Source organism: Protopterus annectens, chromosome 3.part1 (genome assembly GCF_019279795.1).
Source record: "Protopterus annectens isolate FY-2018-M chromosome 3.part1, PAN1.0, whole genome shotgun sequence".
Lineage (NCBI taxonomy): Eukaryota > Metazoa > Chordata > Ceratodontiformes > Protopteridae > Protopterus > Protopterus annectens.
Window position 1 is genome coordinate 1,892,208,915 of NC_056732.1, and position 16,538 is coordinate 1,892,225,452.

The 16,538-nt window shown below is 42.1% G+C and overlaps 1 protein-coding gene across 2 annotated transcripts in view; it reads left to right on the forward strand.

Moving 5' to 3' along the window:
- The window catches only part of LOC122798809 (single-pass membrane and coiled-coil domain-containing protein 3-like), a 150,969-nt gene that overhangs the window by 55,734 nt on the left and 78,697 nt on the right, over positions 1-16,538 (forward strand). The window lies entirely within an intron of this gene.

Below are 16,538 nucleotides of genomic sequence, written 5' to 3' on the forward strand. Positions count from 1 at the left end.
TAAGTCATATGTATTTTTAGCCAATGTTTTCACATTGTTTAATTTAGTATAATTATTTAAACTGTAGATGATTTTGTATTATTTCTGAAGGCTGCAAAATTATTGTTCTTAAAATGTTTTTGTAATACTTTGGAGCTTGTCTCCCCAGGCCTGCTGTAAAAATGGGCACCTACCCAGTCAGACTTTCCTGGTAATGAAATATTAATAAATCAAATAAAATAAATAAAGCTCAATACAAGGATATGTCATATCTATCTACATGGGAACACTTCACATGGTCGACAATTCACTTTGTCGACACCCATATGGCTGAGACCAGATGGTCGAATTGTCGACCATGTGAAATTGCCATCTTCCTACATTGCGGAATGGAAAGATTTCTATCTTCCACACTGTAGTGTGATCTCGGAGTTGGTATATTAAAGTTACGGGGGAGGTGGGGGGCGAAGCACTGTTCAGGTAAGTGTTTGTTGTTTTTTACATTCACTTTACATGGTCGACAATTCAATTGTCGATCATTTGGTCTCGGCAATATGAATGTCGACGAATTGACTTCTTGACAATGCAAAGTGAATCCATCTACATATATCTATCTCAATATATGTATGTATGTATCTGTCTATATCTGCATGTATGTATATGTATATGTATATGTATATATATATATGTTTATATATATATATATATATATATATATATATATATATATATATATATATATATATATATATATGTATGTATATATATGTATGTATATATATATATATATATATATATATATACACACACACACACACACACACATATATATATATATATATATATATATATATATATATATATATATTTTTTTTTTTTTTTTTTCCCCCCAAGATGGCGTTGCCTAGTGTGGTTGCGGATGCTTCAGTTCTTCAGGAAAATGTGCAGTATGTGTTTGTTATGTTTAAATTAAAAGAAGTAGCAGAGTCAGATGAAAATACAGATGTAAAACTAAATTATAGTAGGGATACTCTGCTAGAACTTCAATTATTAGCTCTCCATGTGAAAGGCTTGCTGAGTTACTGTCTTTGGGGCCTGTGAGACCTACAACACACTACGGACTCTATGAGTTAGGAATCATGCTCAAACATGGTCCAGAGTGCCCAAGCAGAGTCAACTTTTACCACTTAGAGAAGGAGGAGAGGATGAAAGCGATGTGAAAGATCATGAAAACGTGGATGCTGGTCTGGAATCACTGCCAAATTAAAAGCTAACCCCTACAGGCCTGTGCTTCTGTCTATTTTACTGTCAAACGTTCGCTCCTTAGAAAACAAAATGGAGTACCTAAGGCTAGATCTGAATACTCAAAGCAAGATGAGAAACTGTTGTGTTCTTATCTTGACGGAGACATGGCTAAAGTCGAACATTAATGATAGTGAAGTTTATGTGGAGGGGCTATAATTATTTTGAGCAGACAGATCCAGATTCACAGTGGGAAGTCTTGGGGAGGAGGAGTCTGTATTTATGTCAACAATAACTGGTATTCCAACTGCAAGATGGTCTCTCCACTCACTACTTTGTAAAGATGGAATATATGTTGCTGAAATGTAGACCATTCTTATATGCCTAGGGAATTTAATGGGGTTAGTAAGACAGCTGCATGCATTCCTCCCAGTGCTATTATAAATTAAGTAGTGCCAACATTGTAACGCCTGATCAGTTAACTGCAAAACCAGAATCCGGACCATGTTGACATAATAGCAAGAGACTTAAACCAGGCCAATCTGAAGTCAGTTCTACGACATTACTATCAGCATGTGGATTTTGCAACTAGGGGTGAGAAGGTATTGGAAAAGGTCTATACCAGTGTCAAACTAGCACTTAAGGTAGTGCCTCACACACACCTGGGAAACTCGGATCTTTCTATAATGCTAGCTCCAGTGTATAGACCAGTATTAACCAGAGGGAAGCCATCCAAGAAAACAATTAAGGATATGGCCAGATGGAGCTGTCTCAGCATTCCAAGACTGTTTTGAAAGCACAGATTGGAACATGTTCAAAGAGGTGGCCACTGTAAACCAGCACATCACCCCACGTGAGTACACAGAGTCTGTGATGGGATGTATATCAAAGTGCATGGATGATGTGACAGTCAGTAAGAACATCACCATACGGGCCAACCAGAAACCCTGGCTTACAAGTGCAGAGTATCAGCTTCTGAGAGCATGTAATGCTGCCTTTAAGTTGGGAGATAAGGATGCCCTTAGGTTAGCCAGAGTAAATCAAAATCTGGGTGTGAGACATCCCACATCCCACCTCCACCCCCCAGTAAAGAAACCACCATAAAAAACTTCTCCAAAGCCAACTTCATGCTACTTAAGTCAGAAGTGACAAACTTCATGACACCCATGCAGACGGGAACTGAAACTGCTGAATCCTACACCAAGGCACTGTACGAGCACATCCACTCATGCATGAATCGTGCCATCCCAAATAGAACCAAAACGCTCTCATCCAAAAAAAGGAAGCCAATCTGGTGGTTCCCTGCCATAAACAAACTTTACAACAAAAGGAAGAAACTTTTGCAGAAAAGAGGAAAATCCCAGGATGCAAAAAACTCCCTTACTAGCCTCAGTAAGAAACTGAGATGCCTCATAAAATCCTCCAAAGCTAGTTACGAAAATAAAATTGCCAAAGATTCCAAAGACAACCACAAAGCATTCTATAACTATGTCAAAAATCTAAATGGCAATGCTCAGATCTGCTCTGAGCTAAAACAGAATGGCATTAAATATACTGATCCAAGGGATATTGCCAATATCCTGGCAGATCGATTCAGTGCCAACTTCACCCCCCTATCACCCCCTAAATGGCCCATCTCAATACCGGAAGATTGCCAAATTCCAGTAATAACGGCCATACAGGTACAAAACGCACTCTCTAAAGCCAAGAATACAGCATCCATGGGACCAGATGACATCCCGGGCTGTGTACTACATGAACTACAATATGAACTGGCACCTCACCTAAGTGTCATGTTTAATCATAGCCTCACCTCAGGTTTCGTGCCCACTGAGTGGCGTAGAGCTACAGTTATCCCAATCCACAAGGGGGATCCACCTTGGATCCCGGAAACTACCGTCCCATCAGTCTGACGAGCATTGTCTGCAAGGCCATGGGCGTATTATCATGGAACTTATAAACAAAGACATTGGCAACCTTCAAACACTGGACCCCACCCAGTTTGGGTTTGTGAAGGGCCGATCTTGTCTCCTGAACCTGATTAACTTCTTTGAATCAGTCTCCAGAGCCATGGACAAGGGTAAGGTGGTCCACACAGCCTATCTAGACCTTGCCAAGGCCTTTGACACCATCCCCACTCTGGAATCATAGATAAACTTACTAAGTTGGGCATTAATCCCTATGTCACCCAATGGGTTGCTAAATGGTTTACTGATAGAACCCACACTATAAATGTAGCTGACTCCAAATCCAGCTCCAGACAAGTGACAAGTGGAGTACCTCAGGGTTCAGTCCTGGGCCGCTCTTGTTTGGCATCTACTTCTCTGAAGTACAGGTCAACACTAAGGGACTCTGGCTAACAAAGTTTGCAGATGACTGCAAACTGGGAGCCATTATTGAATCCCCAAATGATGTGGATACTCTACAAAAGGGCCTTACAGAAACAGATGCTTGGTGCCAGAGCCATGGGCTCAAGCTCAATGCCAAGAAATGTATTGTTATCCCCTTTGGGAAAAAACATGTATCCATGAATTACCATATAGGTGGCAGTACACTAAACACAGAAAGTGTGATAAGAGACTTAGGGACACAGGTGGACAGTGGTCTCACGTTCGATAACCACATCGCCACAACAGTCAGGAAATCCTTCTATGTGGCACACCTCATCACGAAGGGCTTTTCATCCAGGAGGTCATTGTCCCACTGTACTCATCCCTCATTAGACCCATTATAGAATACAATGCCCCATTTGGTATGTACCTCTCAAGACATCTGCAACAACTGGAAAGGCCTCAGAAATACCTCACTAAAAGAATCACAGGCCTAAAGCAGATGCCCTATGCTGACCGCCTTAAAAAACTCCAGCTATACTCTGTCGCATATCGTCTACTCAGAGGCGATCTCTGCTTAACATACAAGGCCATGTCAAACCCAGAGCTGTTGGACATGCTACACTTAAAGAAATCCCAATCCCTCAGAGCTACACACTCCAGGGATCTAAACCTTGTCATCACAATAAACAAAACATGCTGGAGGGATAGGTTCCTGACCCAGAGACTCCCCAGACTTTGGAATAGATTGCCCATACATGTCAAGCAGAGTGCCTCTTTGGACCTCTTCAAAAGGAACCTTGACGACTGGATGGGAGAAAGGAAATTCACCCCAGGGATCACGTCAGTCGCCCTGCTAGACAGGGGTCCAGGAAAGTAAATAATGTGGGAAGAAATAGCCAGGGAATTGTTATGGCTAGGCTTGTATAGGCCCTAGGGCTGATAGCCTAGTACCAACCTATGAACCTATGAACCTATGAACCTATGAACCTATGAGACATGCCAAAAGTGTCTATGGACAGAAAATTCAGCTTCACTTCACAAATCTAAAAGACTTCAGGCATGTGTTGCAAGAAATTTAATCCATAAGAAACTACAGGCCCTCATATTCTCAGTGCAGTGACAGCACTGAATTTCTCAGTTTATCGACAAGCTCAACATATATTTTAGCTGGTTTGAGGAAAAGAACAACACAAGAGCAACAAAAATCTCTACCAGCCAGGACGATGAAGTGCTCTGTCTCAACCCACCTGATGTTCAGAGGACCTTATGCAGGGTAAACCCAAGGAAAGCAGCCAGACCTGACAGCATTCTGGACTGGGTACTCGGGGATTGTGCTGATCAACTGACAAATCTCCTCACTGATGTCTTCAACACCTCTTTGAGTCAGGCCATTGTACCCAAATGTTTTAAAAACACAGGCATCATGCCATTGCCCAAGAAGTCTCCACCATCAAGCCTCAATGACTACCACCCCATAAATGTCACCACCACTGTAAGGAAGTGCTTTGAAAGGCTGGTCAAGGACTATATAACATCAAGACTTCCTGCAGGTCTTGACCCACTCCAGTTTGCATACTGATGAAATTGCTCCACAGTAGACACTATTTCATTGGCACTTCACTTATCTTTGGTCCACCTCGAAAACAAAATCTGCTATGTGCATATGCTATTCATAGATTGTATCTCTGCCTTCAACACAGTAATCCCCCAGCATGTAATAAAGAAAGTGGTTCAACTAGATATCAGCACCCCACTGTGTAGTTGGATACTAGACTTCCTGATAGATAGAACCCAGACAGTACGCATTGGCAAGAACACCTTGGAGAGCATCATTATAAGCACTGGGGTACAACAGGGTTGTGTCTTAAACCCCTTGCTGTTCACTTTGTTGACCCATGACTGCATTGCCAGGCACAGTTTGAATCACATGATTAAGTTTGCAGATGACACAACGCTTGTGAGTCTCATAAGCAATGATGATGAAACAGCTTATTGAGAGAAGGTAAACCAACTGATTGTGCGGTGCAACAACAACAACCTGCCACTGAATGTGAACAGGACCAAGGAGATCATTGTTGACTTCAGAAGGAACCATGGAGGGTGCCCTCCACTCACAATCCATAGAGAAACAGTGGAGAGGATAAAAAGCACCAAGTTATTAAAGGTGCATACTGCAGAGGACTTCTAATGGTCCATAAAAACAGATTCCATTATCAATTGGGCACAACAGCATGTCCATTCTGTGTGAAGAATGAGAAGAGCAAACCTTCCACCTCCTGTTTTCACAGCCTTCTGCAAGGACACTATGGAAACTGCTCTACTTCAGATCGGAAGTCTCTCCAAAAGGTGGTGAAAGTAGCTGAGAAAATTATTAGGACCACTCTTCCATCTATTCAGTACCTATACTTGTCTTGATGTCTCAGTAGAGCCACTGAAATAGTTAGGGACTTCACTCACTCTGCCCATGCACTGTTTTCCTTCCTATCATCTGGTAAGCTCTATCGCAGCATGCTATACAAAATGGACAGATTCAGTAACAGCTTTTTTCTACAGGCCATCAGACTACTCAACTCTATTAACAACATGCATGACGATGGCCATCAGATGTAGCAGAGATCTATGATGATGAGAACAAATATTTTTGTTCAATACCTCAAATGCCAGTTCATAGGTTCATAGGTTCATACTAGGCTATCTGCCCTAGGGCATTTATAAGCCTAGCCAGAGTGTGTTTGGCTTTCGCCACCCATTTTAAATTAATTTTGCTATGCCCTTTTTCGAGGTTAGTATACTGTGCCTCTGTCTAACAGTGACACAGAAGTGATACCCGGGGTAAACCTACGATCCCCCATCCACTCATCAAGATTCCTCTTGAAGAGAGTCAATGAGGGACTCTGCCTAACCTGGACTGGGATTTTATTCCAGAGTGAACGGAGCCTCTGGGTTATGAATCTGTCCCTCCAGCATGTCCTATTTATTTCAGTGGTGAGGTTTAAGTCTCTCGAGTGCGTAGCTCGATGGGATTTGGATTTTCTTAGGTGCAGCATGTCCATTAATTCCAGTTTGGACATGGCTTTATACCTCAGGCACAGATCGCCTCTGAGCAGGCGGTATGCCACTGAGTAGAGCTGGAGTTTCTTTAACCGGGCAGCATATGGCATCTGTTTGAGCCCTTTGATCCTCTTGGTGAGGTACTTTTGGGGTCTTTCCAGTTGCTGCAGATGTCTGGTAAGGTACATCCCAAAAGAGGCATTGTACTCAATTATGGGCCTGATGAGGGATGAGTAAAGAGGCACGATGACCTCCCCTGATCTAGATGTGAATCCCTTCATGATTAGGTGGGCTATATAAAATGTTTTTCTAACCACTTTGGCCACGTGGTTTTCAAATGAGAGATTGCTATCAACTTGGGTCCCCAGGTCCCTATTACTTCTTCTGTACTTAATGGATTACCACCTATGTGGTAATTTGTGGGCACTTTGTTTTTGCCAAAGGGGATGACTATACACTTTTTGGCGTTTAGCTTGAGGCCATGGCTCTGGCACCAGTTGTCTGTTTCTATGAGGCCCTTTTGTAGGATGCTTGTGTCGGCTGGAGAGTCAATTATGGTGCCTAGTTTGCAGTCATCTACAAACTTGGTCAGCCACAGTCCTTCCGTGTTGGCCTGTACCTCCGAGAAATATATACCGAACAAGAGAGGTCCCGGGACTGAGCCTTGTGGGATGCCACTTGTAACTGGTTTGGAGTTTGACATGGCTACAGCATTTCTAATCATTTGGGTTCTGTCCTTGAGTCAGTTTGCAACCCATCTAGTGACATAGGGGTTTATATTTAAGCTGGTGAGCTTATCTATAATGCCCAAGTGGGGTATTGTATCGAAGGCTTTTGCGAGGTCCAGGTAGGCTGTGTGGACCACCTTCCCCTCGTCAATGGCCTTGGTGACTGGTTCAAAGAAATTGACCATGTTTAAGAGGCAGGATCTGCCCTTAAAGCCGAACTGGGTAGGATCCAGTGTCTGTAGGTCCCCAATATCTTTATTTATGAGGTCCATGATGATCCTTTCCATAGCTTTGTAGACCAAGCTAGTCAGGCTTATGGGGCGATAGTTTCCAGGATCCGTTGAGGCACCACCTTTGTGGAGAGGGACCACTGTTGCTGTACGCCACTCTTTGGGTACATATCCTGTAGTAAGGCTGAGACTGAACAGTAGTTTTATGTTTGGGTTTAGCTCTTCTTGGAGTTCATGTAGGACACAGCCCGGGACACTGTCTGGTCCCATTGATGCTGTGTTTTTTGCTTTGGAGATGGCGGCTCTTACCTGAGCATCTGAGATGTCAGGGGGGCAGCACTCTGCTGGGATAGATATTTGCCCTTTTGGTGGGGAGGGGGGAGAAGTTTGCGCTGAACCTGTCAGCTAGGATGTTGGCAATGTCTGTGGGTTTGGTGTATTTTTTGTCATTTTGGACTAATTCTGAGCATATCTGGGAATTCCCACCCAGGTTCCTAACATAACTAAAGAAAGCCTTGTGATTATCCTTAGTGTCCTGTGCAATTTTTCTCTCGAAGCTGGCCTTAGACGATTTTATGAGTGCCCTTAGTTTTTTGCTAATACTGATCAGAGATGCCTTCCCTTTTTGGGATTTTGCTCTATCATGTAGCAGCTTCCTCCTTTTGTTTATGGCTGGGGTCCACCAGACAGGACGCCTGCCTTTGGAGGATTGGGTCTTGGTTTTATTTGGGATTGCATGATCCATGCATTCCTGAAGGTGTTCATGGAATGCATTTATAAAGGATTCTGCGGTCTGGGCCATATTTTCCACAGGCCTGGGGGCTTTGAAGGATTCCACCTCGGTTTTGAGGAGTGTGAAATTTGCTTTAGAGAAGTTTTTCACTGTGGTTTTCTGGGCAAGGGGTGGGGTCGGGATGTGAATATCCATTTATGGTCTGATCTCACCAGTGAGGGATACACTTCTAGTCTGGAGCATAGAGCCCCCATGTTGGTGATGATCAGGTCCAGTATGTTTTCCCCTCTTTTGGGAGTGGTAACAAATTGTTCCATAGCATTTGAGTTTATAAATTCTAGGAACCTTTGGGCTAGGGTGTTGGAGCTAGAGTTTTGCTCCCAGTCTATGTTTGGGTAGTTGAAGTCACCCAATATAATGGTGTTTGGAGAGACCTTCATATTTTCCAGTGTTGTCAGGAAGGCCAAGTGGGGTTCCTGGGTTTGGGAGGGTGGTCTGTAGCAGGCTATAAACTGGAAGGCAGTTTTACCCACTGTTAGTTGCACATGGATAGTCTCTGATGCTTCGTGCTGTGCCACCAACCTGGAGGTGTGGGTATCTTTGACGAATATTGATACTCCCCCTCCTTTTGTGGTTCGGTACAAGTTTTGGGGCCGAAAAGCATGGTATGAGGTATAACCTGGTAGTGCTGGGGTGCTCTCAAGAGCCTTGAACTAGGTTTCTGTTACTGCACAGATATCGATGTTCTCCATGCTAAGGAGAGTTTTGAGTGCATGCATCTTGAGGTTTAGACTTCTGGCATTGAGTAGCATTACTCTTAGTTTCTTATCCCTTGTGATACCTATGGAGGTGGGTTTGTCTTTTGAGCCTTGCCTAAAAAAGGCACTATGGGGGTGGCAAGAGCCTTTACCAATATCTGAAAGCCCAGGGGTGACAGATGCAAGCCGTTCCTAGCGAAGCATCTTGGCTTGTCGAGCATATCATCCCAGGCTGACAGGCATTGGATCCCCTTTGAATGACACCAATACTTAAGCCAATTGTTGAAATTGATCATCTTGTCTTCATATTGTGGCATCATTCTTGGTGAGGTTAAGATGCTACTCAAGGTCAGGGTCATACCGGCCTGGGCTACATGCTCAGAGAGCTCCTGTATGTCTCTTTTCATGTAGTCCAGGGAGGTATGTCTCAGGTCATTCACACCAGCATGGACAATGACTGAGTCATATTTGTACTTGCCTTGGAGTGCCCTGAGTGCTTGTGTTATGTGGTGGATCCTAGCTCCCGACAGGCAGCTCACCATGACCTTCTCCTTGTTCAGCCTGGTGAGCGGGACGTCAGTGTGCCTGACGATAGAGTCACCTATTACAAGTGTATCAGGTGTGTTGTTTAGCCTTAAGGGCTGTGACTGTTCGGCACACTGGCTTTGTGAGCTATGTGTTGCACATGTTTTGTTTTGGGGTAGCGGTTGCTTGGGTGTCTGCTTTGGAGGTCTCTGCTGCTTAGGAAGATTTTTATTTAGAGCCTCCGAGTATGTTTTTGTGTGTTTGTGTTTGGTTTGCTGTCGTGGTAGGTCTGTGTGAGACTGGAATTGTAGTGAGTGGGGTTTCCTTCTCCTCCTGACTGGTTACGCCAGTAGTGAGTTGAGAGAGCTTAGCCTCCAGTTTGGCTATATGGCTGCATCTCTCACATGTGTTAGAATTTGTTGGGAGGAGGAGAGGGTTGTCTGTGTACATGAGGCAGTTGTAACATTGCCTCAAGATTCCCAGATTCACCAGCTGGACCAGAGAGGAGATTGACAACTGACCTTTGGATATGCTAGAATAGTACTGGGAATTCCTTTTTAATTGAAAAAAATGGCCAATGGGGAACAAGGTACTCAAGGGGAGTTTGTGAGGGTGTAGTGCTTTTAATTTTTTAGTGCTGACTTATATAATTGCTTTAGTGAGCAAGTGCCAGGCTTTAGAGTAGGAATAGGGTGTTTATTATGAGAACTAGATCAGTTCTAAGAGAAAAAGTGAAGAGCAGACTTTGTTGTGCCGAGAATGGTTTAAACCCAATTAAGCGGAACTGCCTGATGCTGCGCTATGCGCAAAATCGCGCAAAGCTGCGCCAAAGCGGGTTTTATACAGGGGGACTTGAAAGAGCTAGAAATTGGACCAAAACCGCCAATAGACTACCAGATTCGTGTGCTGGGAACACTCCTCCAGGGATAGAGAGGCTGCTCTAATCTCCCCACTGCCACTGGTGAACAAAGAAGCCTCCCTTTATCCAAGAAAGGAAATGGGCAACACAGGAACTTTCCAAAAGTCCAGAATACAGCAAAGCCTGTATTTGGACTACTCTAGGTCAGGAAAGACAGAAAACTCATATTTCCGTGCAATAATTCAATTGAAATGAAACTAGCCTTCTTCTGCAGTATTGATAGGTGTTGGAATTCTGTGCAATAATTTACTGTTTAGATTCATAAAATGTTTTGGGTGTTATGTCTGTAATGGTTTGCTGTGATACAGTAATGTCGGATATAGTAATGTCTGTTGTAATGCGTCTTGTGATCTTTTGCACATTGGGGTCAGAGAAACAAAATTTTGTTAATTTTGCGCTGTTGTCTGAATGACAAAATTTGAATTTAACATTTTAGATCTCTACAAACAGAGATATCTATATCCAAACACCCCCCCCTGCTGTCTCTCTCTCTCTCTCTCTCCCTCTCTCTCTCTCTATTTATTTATATATATATATATATATATATATATATATATGTGTGTGTGTGTATGGGCATATCTCAGTGTGCAAATTCACATATTATCTAATCTCACTTTGCTGACACTGAAAATACTGAACTCCCACTTCATCAAAGCAGTGGAACAATAAAGATTTTCCCATTGTAAGTAACCTGTTGTGTGAGACGGTGAACTTTGCCCTTTTCCCAACTGTAGCAATCTCAGAGTTGGTATATTTACTTAGGGGGATGTGGGAGGCACAGCTCCCCACTTTGGGGGGGGGCATAGTCCCCAACCTAGGTGGATTAGGGATAGTGCAGGTTGAGTTTTCTTTCGTTTTGGCCAGGTGGTTACTTACCCTAGGAAGATCTTGTTGTTCCACTGCTTTGATGAAGTGGGAGTTCGATATTTTGAGTGTCGACAAAGTCAGACTCTATAAAGTGGGATTTCAACACATTGAGATAAATCCATACACATATATTTATATATATATATATATATATATATATATATATATATATATATATATATATTTATATATTATATATGGATCTAGGACATTTGCACGAAAGTGCAAATACACGAATGCATTATCATCGAACACACTTCAATGAAAACTCTTTTCACCGAAAAAGCACTTTTATTGAAGTGCGTTCCAAAAAAAAAAATCTACGTTTATGCAAGGGGGCTTTGCCGCACTGCACCCCCTAATCCCCCTACTTTAATATTCTCACTCTGTGGTTGCACTACAGTGGGGAAAAGGGAATTCTCCCTTCTCCGCACTGTAGTACGACCGACACAACCAGCATACTTATCTGAAAGTGCAGCTTCGGTGAATTGCACTTTCAGGTAAGTGTGTTTGGTGATTTCTGCTTCGGTGGAAAGTGCATTCGGGGAGCTGTACGGATCCCATATATATATATATATATATATATATATATATAGACAGATAAGTAAATATTAAGCAATACTCCAGTAATTAAAATTGAATCCAGTAATTGTGCATTTTATCTGCTAATATAGATTTACTTAGGTTATGCAGGGTTTCATGAGTGGGCTGTCTTCTACACGTTTTCTGTAGGTTTGGTGTTGTAGTGTTTTTTAATGTTTTTAGACACATTTTGTTTGTGAAGCTTTAGTAGTGAAGATGATGTTATTTTGCATTAGATTCATAGTTAATCGTGTCTTTTAATTTATTCTAGTATAGATTTTTAGTTTATTGTTTTCCAATTGGCCACACATGGTTATGTGTTTTTTTTTTGTTTTTGTTTTTAATTACCATTACCAGTGTCCTTTGGTTAAATTTCACTTCTTCCCTTGGATAGTGGTTTGCTTGGAGTTTTTACCTATTTTTAGAGTAGGCATTGTGTGCATCTACTTTTTCTGTGTCTAATAAGTAAAGCTGCGGTACAACAAATGATAACATTGGTGGAGGGATACTAAATACTTTGTGATGTAAGCAGAGTATAAAACAAACACGTCTCTATTCTAACTCAGATAAATGTGTTCTCATCTCTCTCACACTTACACATACTATGTAAACCAGGTGCAGCCATGACATGTTTATCTCTTAAAGCAAAGTTCATTAATGGAAAATAAAGATGACTGTTATAACTGGTGACAGGTGGTAATTAAACTTAATGGGTCACTGCTTTGTGACATTAGAGTAAACTGATAACAGTCCTCAGGCAACAAAATTAAGCAGCTGCAAAGTCAAATTTCATTTCTGTAGTTCACACAAATAGAATCCTGTTAAACTAGAATAGTTATCTTTGGTACACATCTGATAACAGTTCTTGTTCTTTTTTTTCTACTAAAAGTTTGAAGCAGCACAAAATACCTCACAGTTATATGAACGATGACTTTCTGCCTCTCTCTGTCTCAGCCAGCAGAGTTAATGGAGTCAAACATTTCACTGTTCTACCAGATGTTACACTAGCAAATGACTGTTCAGTTCAGTGTCTTCTCATCAGGTTTGCCTCTGTTGAACTAATACAATCAGGGCGATAACTTAAACAAACTAGAATTTTATTCATAAAGGGTCCTGGTAGCAAATGGGAGTAGAGAAAAAGAAAATTTATTTTGGTGGTTTCTCAGGGGTGTTTGGTTTGTGTGTCTGATGTCTCTTGATATCAGAAGTAATAATTTAAAAGTACATGCAAATACAGAGAGAATTTTAGTTGTAAAACTCGAGTGAAAATAGACAAAGTCTGTTTCTGCTGTATTAGTTATAGAAACAAGTGCAATACACTGGGCACATACAAACAAAAAGCAAACAAACAAAACAGACAGACAGACCAACCCACCAACCAAAAGTCTGTTAACTGTTGACATTAGCAGGTCACCACTCAGTCTTGTCAGTGCAGCATTTTGATGCCAATAAACTACTTCCAAGAGCCAACAGTGTTTCCTCCTTCTACCACTCCTGTACTGTGTCTGTCCTGGAAATTTGATAAAGTATTTTATGTTCTTTTATTTGGTGTTTTTTCACTGTGTGGGCTAGGTTATTTAGTTATTTTTATGTTAAGGTGAAAGTGTCAAGTGTCAATAATATGTTAGTTTTGTTTAACAGTAAGTTATCTGTTGCTTCACTGAATTTTTCAATTTGTTGGTTTTATAGGACCTGTGGCTTCCTATTTTATCAGTTACATAAGGTATACCTCCCAGCAATACCATACCTTTTCATCTCCTGCAGGTGTCTTTGGACCAAGCTCAATGAGTCTTTGCAGACCTTCCAACCTTGCCATTTTGCACATGGCTGCTGGGTTTAAAACCACATACATACTCCGATGTTCTTCATGTTTCACAGTTGCAGTCATTACATTTGTGTAATCTGCTGGCAGGTTACCCTCAGTTGGCCTGATTAACAAAGTCTTGGGTCCTGCGTTGGTTGCTGTCCCTTCTTCCATGACGTCAGGTCATCAGGGCTATAAAACATGCAGCTGATGCCATTACATCAGTCTTTCTTGCCGTGCGGTGCCCGAAGCAGTTTGCAAGTGCCTGTTGGCCAACTCCTGAAATTTTCATTTTCGAGTTTCAGAACCGAAGTCTTCAACTTAAAGCTAAGTACCCTGCTGTGGAAACTTTTTCTTGCTCCTTACCGATATGAGTAAAAGTTAATAATTGCATTACTTGTGGAAAGCAAATACCTCATAAAGATTTTCATTCGTACTGTATTCCTTGCCTAGGCCCTGACCACGACGTACCTTGCTGTCGGTTTTGTGTTTTATTTAATCGGCGCACTATCCGTCGTCAGTACATTTTTGCCTCTAAATATTTCGGTTCTCGGTTTAATTATCCAGAAATGTCATCGGTTAGCCATCCGACTACCGGGATTCTGAAAAAACTCAAAGATAAAGACAGCGACAGGCCACCAAGGTCCAAAACTGCCGACGACGCTTCTCCTAAACCAGAAGAGCATTTGCAGCCCGTTACCCGCTACTTCTGATTCGCAGGCCGCCTCTACTGAGACCCAATCGGAGTCCGGTATGCTGAGAGATACTTCACCTATGGAACCCGCGGATGTCTGTACCTTGGATAGGTCCACAGCCACTGTACAGGCACTGACTTTTGAGGGTGTATTTAGGTTTATAGATTTGCATATTAAATTGACACCGCCTTCATTACTAAGGCCTAAATCTCGATCCATGTCTAAAAAAACGATGCCCAGGCCACATGCTCAGGCCCCTATGCCTAAAAAACAAATGATCAAAATGGCTGAAGATCTATTTACTCTAATCAGGGGTGGTCAACCCCCCCCCCCCAAGAGGCCTAGGGCTGAGCTTGATTATGAATCCTCTGATCAGGATTCTGTTTCTTCTGACTCTTCTAATGACCTGGATATGTCCATGCCTACTTATGAGGATTCTGATGCAGAGGATTCCATTCCCTCTGCTTCCCCTCCTGAGGATTTTTCTTTTGGGGAAACATTACATACTTTAAGGGAGCATTTCCACTCGGAAAGTCAGGAATTTTCTGATTCAAAAAAGAGAATTAGGGATTTCCTTCTTCTGCCTCAGCATAGGCCTTTTGCTATACCTCCTGTACTAGACATTGTTGATGATGTGTTCTCGGAATCCAGTTTGGCCCCTGATTCTCTGCCTCCAGCTCCTAGTAAACCTGACAGATACTACAGGGTTCTTGAGTCCCATAAATTCCTTTTCAAAAATCCTGTTGTAGATTCAAAAACCATTTCTCAGGGGCCCAAGGGCATTAAGGCTTCTACTGCTAAAAATCCTACCCCTTCTGATAGAGACTCCCAGGTGCTGGATAGATGGGGTAAAAAGGTTTATACTTCTGCAACATTGGCAATCAGAGCTTTAAACTGCCAATTTCATATGTTAAAATATCAACAGCATATTATTGGACTGCTTAAACAGAAAATTATGTTGATTCCTGACTGTGTGGAAAATAAAGATTTACAGGATTTAATGTATTCTGCTGAACAAGTTGGAAAACATACTTTGCAATGTGGTTTTGATTCTTTAGAGGCCTTCTGTAGGGCTGCTGTTACTGGGTCTGTGCTTGGAAGGCATGCTTGGCTTAAGGAGCAGTCTTTGCCTGATCATGTTAAAGCAAAATTGTTGGATGTTCCTTTAAATCAGGACTGCCTGTTTGGCAATAAGGCTGAAGAAGTTCTAAAAAAGATGGAAGATTAAGCTAAATCTGTGCAACATGTTAAAGATTTCTTACAAGTGCAACCGTCAAGATTTAGTAGGCACTGGCCTACTAAGAATTGGTATTTTCCAGCCCTTTCCAGATCCTCACAAGCCAAACCCAGACACAGCAAAAACCCCAGGTTTCAGTCCCAGGGGACTCTCCGAACTAAGCAGTGGGGGGCCTCCACTTCCAAATCTGGAAATAACAAGACACCCCCTTATGGTAAACAGTCTCAATGACTTCCTTTTAAAATTACCAAGCACTTACCTTTTAACCACCCCTTTGGGGGGGAAAGATTGCTCTTCATGCAAAGAACTGGGAACTCATAACCCAGGACAAATGGGTTTTAAATATAGTATCCCAAGGATATAGATTTCATTTCCACACATTGCCAACACCAAACAGGTGGACAGACCTGCCCCCAAATCAGTGGGCAGAGGCTCAAAAACAAGTACTTTCCCTCCTAAACATGGGGGCTATTCAACTGGTACCAGAAGAGGAAAAGGGACAAGGTTTCTATTCCAGGCTTTTTCTTGTACCCAGAAAAGACAAATCATGGCATCCAATCCTGGACTTGTCTACTCTAAACACCTTTCTGGAGATTCCAAAATTCAGGATGCTGACTCTTCACCAGTTACTTCCTATGCTAGGCAAAGATGCCTGGTTGGCAACTCTAGATTTAAAAGAAGCATACCTGCACATCCCAAATCAGGGAATCTTGCAGAAGATACCCATGCTTCAAAGCAGGCTACTTGCATTATCAGTTCTCTGCACTGCCCTTTGGCTTGTCTACTGTGCCCAGGGTATTCACAAAGTGCCTGATTCCAGTTATTGCATTTTGCAGGCAAAGAAATATTCAAGTA